The 7414-nt window shown below is 38.6% G+C and overlaps 1 pseudogene; it reads right to left on the bottom strand.

Moving 5' to 3' along the window:
- Positions 1-1456: 1456 nt before the first annotated feature.
- Positions 1457-1791, bottom strand: LOC119234648 (protein kish-A-like; annotated as a pseudogene).
- Between the last annotated feature and the right edge of the window lie 5623 nt (positions 1792-7414).

The raw sequence follows: 7414 nt of genomic DNA, 5'->3' as shown, positions 1-7414 counted from the left end.
AAGTTGAACCTTAAGAAGCATGAGCCATAACTTTATAATAACTGCTCTATGGTAAAATTTATGTCACATTCCCAACATTCCTCTTGCCTCAACTGAAAATGACTGCCATCCTTTCTTTATCATCACAGCTCAAAGAAATTTAAGCCATGGTAAATGGATAAACAGATTTGAAAACTTTATCATCACCTACTAAATTACTTGAGATATCCCAGTTCAGGTGGACACACAAAACATAAAATAGATTTAAAATGTAGTACTAAAAAAAAAAACACACCAAAAGAAATATTTTGTTTGGGGGCAATTAAAGTAAACATTTCATTTTTAAAGACCTGCAACAATTAGCTGGTCTTTACAATTTATTCTTAAGATATTTATTCACACTTGACCAGAGTGGCTTCATAGGCTACTATATCAGTCAGTTATTCTATATTCTTTATTAAATATGAGCATTTTCCCAATACTGTTTCTACTGTTTTGTGTGTGCGTGTGTGTGTGTGTCTGTGTGTGTGTGTGTGTGTGTGTGTTTTGGTCATACACCGTGGTACCTCCTGTTTCTTTTTTTTTTTTTTTTTAATTTCTTTACATCATTTTTCATTTTTGCACAATGTATGCATTTTCATCTTGGTTATAGTCCCCATACAATTGCCACCCCCCTTATTTTGACTGTAATCCCTCCTACTCCTCCTTGCTTGTGATTTGGTTTATTGTAAATAGTTTAATACCTGCAGTAAACTACAAAGTCTGCTAAGTGTAGAGGTAGTCTGGTTAATACTTAAAATGCTGTGGCCAGAGGAAAAGCAAACATCAAATATGAATGCAAACGTTTCCAACACAAGCTGAACCCTTTTAGTTTTTCAATTTAAAAAAAAAAAAGACCTCGTCCAAAAAAAAAAAAAAAGGTCTCATTCTGTAAAGATTTATCATTTGCAAATCAGAGTGAAAGAAACTTGAGCAATTTACCAATTTTGTTTTCCACTATGCTCTGAGATAACTTACTAAAAAGCTGGTATGTGACACAAAAGAATATTTGCAGAATGTAACATTGTAGCGATAGTACTGAGGTTGATTGCTACAGACATATTAAACTCTTTTTTTTTTAAAGATTTATTTATCTATACAAGCACTGGGTACAGTCAGAAGCGCAGGAGGGTGAGAGAATTCACCAGAGCCAGAGCGGGGAGCAGAGCAGGCAGAAGGACCGAAGTACACTGCTGAGGGGAGCAGCGGGGCGGCAGGAGAGGTCTGCATGCCATGTGGGACCCTCCTCCGGTGGCTGGGGAGCAGCCGGGGATGGAACCGGCACTGCAGAGGCTGCGGGCAGCATTGCAACCCAGCGCTTAACCTCTGTGCCACCGGGGAGGCCCCATATTAAACTCTTAAGTATTAAATGGTTACATTCTAATTATTTATATAGAACATTGGTCCAATACCAAAAACACAGAACAGCAGCTGGAATTTATCTTATGCAATGTCCAAGATAAAAGGGTAAACCAATCTTTCCACTACTTTCTGTAGATAAATTCCTCTTTTCATATTTATATCTGATGGCAATTAAATTCTGGCATTTTGCCACACTACCATATGAGCGAATGCTGAGGGCCATCACTATACACCATGCTGCTACACAAGGACTCTTCCATTCACCAAGTCTGTGCACTTCCAAAAATATATCCAACAATCCAGTTTTATTTCTGTCCAAGAGACTGGGTGCCAACAATCAGATCTGAGCCAGGTACCTATAAACAGCAAGTTTACAGTCAAAAGACTCCAAAAGTTGAAAATGGCAGACATAGTGAGGATAATAAAGCCACATTACCCTTCAGGGCCCACATTGGGATCCAAAAGCAAATTTAATTTAGCACTTTGGCTGTTGCTCACAGGGTTAAGTTGAAAGTACTTTCACTTTATGGAAGAATAAACTTCCATAAAGGAGAAAAATATATATATGCCACATTTTTACCTAATACAATATAAATTAAAAGCCAAGTTGACTCAATTATATTGAAAATCAAAGACTGTTTTATCTCCCAGTGTCGACTAGTGAATATGAATCCCTGGAGTGTCCACAGAATCTAAACATGCAGAGAATGTTTTACTGTACCCAGCACTTGTGCTCTCTGGATCCATTCCTTCTGGCTACTGGGAACACTCAAGAGTCAACAGATCATTTTCAAAAGAGACTGATTCATTTTATCCCTTGCCTCCTTACGGTGACACCAAACAAATTTTTCAACCCTTCGAAATAATATTTTACCACTTCTACAGTGGACACAGCAGATATTTTGTTGGTGAAAGAAATAATCACCCTTAACCATGGCCTTCTTAACACCACTGTCCCTAAGCCACTGCCCATGTATTTGTTGGTAGCAAACGGTGAAAGCACTACAAGGTAATCATCCTGTCACTTCGGTAGCAAATACAACTTTGTGTTGGGATCATGGTCTCTTGGTGTAATGAAGAAACTTTTGAAAGACAAACCAATTAATTAATATAAAGAAATGATAATAATTTTCTATGAGAAATATGCATATCCACCAAAAATGAAAACCAATATCAAATTCAGCCCCTTAGTGGTAAAAATCAAGATGCAAATAATGAAACAGCATAGGAATCCTAAGATTATTATTATTAATTTTCTTACCCACTTTCTACTAAATATTTTTTTAAGATTTTTTATTTATTTATACAAGAATTGGATACAGGCCAGAGGCGCAGGAGGGTGAGAGAATTCACCAGAACAGGCAGACAGACCGAAGACACTGCTGAGGGGAGCAGCAGGCGAAACAGGACTGTCACGCCATGTGGGTTTCTCCCTGGCTGTCCTAGAATCGAACCCACACTGCAGTGGCTGCGGACAGCTTCACAGCGCCGTGCTCAATCTACTGCGCCACCGGGGAGGCCCCTCTCTACTAAATATTTTTTATTGATCTGTCAATAAGAGGACAACTTACTTTTTGACATTTTTCATATTTAATTTAACCAAGAGGCAGGGAGAGAATACACACACACACACACCCCACAACTACAGCTGTAAATTGCCATGGAAATAGTCAAAAGGAAGGAGAGAAGTAGAAGCTGTTTGAAATTTGGATAGTGCTAAGGAATTGAATAGATAAAATCAGGAAAGTGTGAATACAAAAACATGCCTAAAATCACATAAGACTGATTATATAAAACTGACAACTAAATACACTGAAAACCATTATTTTACTGACATCAATGACTATAAATTTAAAGGACAGATTCTTGAACAAAATGATTGAAGTAAGTTTGGATGAAAATCCATTTGTAAGTGTTCTTGCAACCACATCAGGTCAAATAAAAGTGAATACATGATAGAAATAATCTCAGGCTGATGAAGGAAATAACTGCTCTCTTAGCTTTTCCTGAGTGCTAGTTTTATGTTTCTTTTTTTTACAATTTTCAGTCCATGGAGTCAATGTTATACTGAAAAATTATTTATCAAGTTATATGCTTCAGATATTTTATATTTAAATCTCTTTTTAATGAATCAGGCTATATTCATCAATCACTGATCCTTACTTTTGCATTTCAGCTGCAGTAAATAGTCTACTTGTTCTCACTAATGTCCTAGTCAATTTTCAATTCTGTATAAATGCAGAACAAAAGATATTTATCTCAACTAAATGTCAAAATTACATTTTGAATTAGCATGCCTTGCATTCCTGACTTCTGTTTTCACCTATGCTGTGTTCCATTTATAAATAGTGCATTTGTGTTTCAGGGGCAGTATTAGCAGAAATTCAAACCTCTGAACAGAAGTTTCTTGTAATTTTAAGCAGCAATAATTACAGAAATTTTACAAATAAACATGCATCAATGTATTTAATCATAAAGGCATGCTTCAGACTTTTAAGCCTTTTTAGCCATGCTAGAGTTTCATTTTTTAAAGCTATTCTGAGTTAAGCAATTAATATACAACAAACTGCACAATAGTGTGTGTGCTGTTATACATAGTGTAACTACACGCTGTGATAAATTCTGACATATGTAAACACCATGAAGTCATGACCACAATGGACATACCACCACCCCCAAATTTCCTTTTACTCCCTAGTAATTTCTCCATCCCACCCCTTATTGTTCCTACTATCCCCCAGCAATCGCTAATCTGCTCTCAGTCCCTAGTAGTTTGAAATATCCTAAAATTTCACTTAAGTATAATTACACATTGTGTTTTTTTTATACTGCCTTCCTTCACTCAACGTAAGGGTTGAGGTCCTTCCATATTGTAGTGATGGAGGACAAGAATAGAAAAACTGGAAAGGAGACCTCACAAGACTAAAACCTAACTCACACAAGGAGGTGAGGGTCCAGGGGAATAACATGACCATAAACCCAGCTGTAGATGTCAGACCCTTAGGCACCAGTGCCTTATCACAAGCCATGAGACCCAAGCAGGATCAGACTGTTATAGGGAGTGGAGCACAGGCCTGATGGTAAAGATAAGGAGAATAGGCCCACCCTGGAATCTCTTTCTAGTTTTGCCTGTTACCCAATATCAGCAACAAGCAGACCACTTCACAGAGGAGTGACTCCTCCCAAAGAGAAAAGGACTATATAAATGCAGTCTCTGCACAGGCTCGGGGCAGCACTCCCACTGCCCACCTGTGACTATGCAGGTGCCTCTTTTCACCAACTCTCTCCCTCTGCAGGGCAGCAGCTTCCTGCCTATCTGTGACCTGTCAAGGTCACCTGCCTGCAACCATGCAGGCCTCTCTTAGCAAAACCTGTCCCTTTTTCCTTTCCCTAATAAACCTGCTCTTTAAATATAACTGATGTCTCTGTCTCGTGGAGAAACGCACCTGGGGAACTCGCCACGTGCCGCTGAAACAGGAGCTCTGGTGACACCTTTCCCAGAATGAACCGAAGGACCCCACACTCTGCAAAACCCCATCAGTAGCACGTATCAAAAGCCATTCTTTTTAAATGCTGAGTTAGTATTCAATTGTGTAATATATCACGGTTTGGTATCCATTCACCTCCTGACATTTGGATTGTTTTTGGTTTTTGACTAAAAAACAAAGCCGTCATAATGTTATGTACTCATCTTTGTATAAATATATGCCTTCAGAAGCGAAATGGTTCGATTATATGGTAGACATGAATTTCACTGCCAATATCCCAGTGATTGCACTATATCATTGTGTGCAATCTTCCCAGAGTGTAAGGGAGTCCCAGTTGTTCACCATCCTGTCTCGTTACAACAAATCCTATACTGTAGCCCTACACCTACAGACTATTCAACCAATCCAAAAGTTTCAAAATAAATGACCAAACCAGGCCATTTCCCTTCCTGATCATTTACATTTCCTTATGCCCTAACACTGTTGGAATAAACCTTGAGACCATTTTTTTGTTCACAAAGGAAAATTATCCAGTACACCTCCTGGTTCTTCTAGGATGTCAAATTATCAAACAAATATCCAGCAGATTGATAAAAGCCAAAAAAAAAAAGTTCAGTAATAGCACGCTTGCTTCCCATAAGCATAGAAGAGAACCAGCATATCTGAGTAACACACCCATGTGGCTTTAGACACTATCTTCAACAACCTCAGCTAAAATAAATGACTGTGGAAGGGAAAAAGGCTAAGATCACCTACTGAAAGTTACAAGGAAAAACACAGTAAACAAATATATATAGCTATTGTGTAGATTTCTTCTGCATTCTCCTTTGAAAAGAGTTAGGGAGATTGGGTCTTTCTGGTACAGAGAGGAAGATACCCTTACAGAGATAGATTTTCCTTTATATATGCAAATATCTATTTCAAAAAAAGGAACCTCCACCCAGTCTTCAGAGCCCTTCCCATAAAATAAGTCATCAGCCAAAAAGACATAACTTGTGGTGGCAGATATTTTTTCCCTACACCCGTGACTATTTCAAATGTTGAACATCAACTATGTTATTGATCTAAGTGGAAATATATGATTCACATGTGTTTTTTTTTTAACTGAGATAACACTGGTTTACAACACTGTATGTGATGCAGAGGTAGAGGTCACACCTCCTCAGATGCCTGTCACATCTTGTTACAGAGGCATCTCCATAAAAGGGGAGATGTCACATTCACCATTCCACTTAATGATGGGTAGAGCTTAAGAGCCAGGTAAAACTATATAATATAGAAGATAGGTAGGCTCAGGAGAGACACATGAAGCAGAAGGGTTTACTTGCTTCTTGGCTTTGGACTTGCATCTGTGACTTGAGGGACTTGGGAAGACATGTGAAGGAGTGACATATAGAGATAGAAGAGACTGTGGATTAGAGATACATGGGGACACTGACAATGGCAGCCATTATCTTGATTCATACATTAATTTTGCTCCTTTCATCCTAGACTTCCTGGCTCCTTTAAGCTCTTTCTTATGGTTCCCCACCAGAAGGTTCCCTAGACTTCCGGCAAGCTTTCAGGCCTCAGCAGCCCTGCTTCTGACTGTTTAGCTGAACATTTACCCACAAGGGTGTAGGTAACATTGGGTGTTTTATTGGGAAATTATATTCCTTTCTCTCATTGCTTTCTATACAGATTAATCTTACTAAAGTTCTTTTACAATAAGAGTATCTTTTGTCTCTATGCAGAAAGATGGCCAAACCCCTTTGGAGCATGCAAGTTTGGGGGGCCCAGGGTGCCCCCTCAGTCATGTACTAGTGATCACACCCACCACTAAGGTTCCTCATTCTTCTACCATAGTCCAGTGTGCCCCTCCCCAATTTGCTCTCCCCCTCTCGTACCCTACCTTGTAGCCTCAATTTAGTAATATTCTTAAGAACATTGGTGAGTGGGTTTTTCAGGAACATAATAGTCCTGCCTTTTCAAATATGCTTCTCTTTCTCAATGTTATTTTTAAAACAGACAGTATATTTGTTGCACTTGTGTTTGGAACTGAAGAACCCTTTGACTTCCAAAAGGGCACTCATTAGCAATCATTTACCAATTTTACTTGCCCTCACTTTTAAATTAGTCAGAGAGTGAAGGTGTGGAGAAAAAGGAACCCTCACACTATTGGTGGGAATGTAGGGTTGTCCACCCATATGGAAAGCAGTGTGGTGGTTCCTCAAAACACTAAAAATAGACCTGCCATATAACCCAGTAATTCCACTCCTAGGTATCTACCCAAGGAACACAAAAACACCTTTACTCCTATGTTTATAGCAGCACTACTATAATAGCCAAGATATGGAAACAACCTAAATTCCTAAAAGCAGATGACTGGATCAAGAAGATATATATTATACACAATGGAATACAATTCAACAATCAAAAAAATAAACTCATGCCATTTGCGGCAACATGGACGGAGTTGGAAGGGATAAGCTAAGTGAAATAAGTCAGAAGGAGAAAGATAAATACCAGACAGTGTTACTTACATGAGGAATACAGAGAAACCTAAA

This window comes from Talpa occidentalis, unplaced genomic scaffold (assembly GCF_014898055.3).
Source record: "Talpa occidentalis isolate TD23 unplaced genomic scaffold, MPIMG_talOcc4v2.1 talOcc4.8, whole genome shotgun sequence".
Classification (NCBI taxonomy): Eukaryota; Metazoa; Chordata; class Mammalia; order Eulipotyphla; family Talpidae; genus Talpa; species Talpa occidentalis.
The sequence above is the reverse complement of the archived record's forward strand: the minus strand, read 5'-3'. Positions and strand labels throughout refer to the sequence as shown.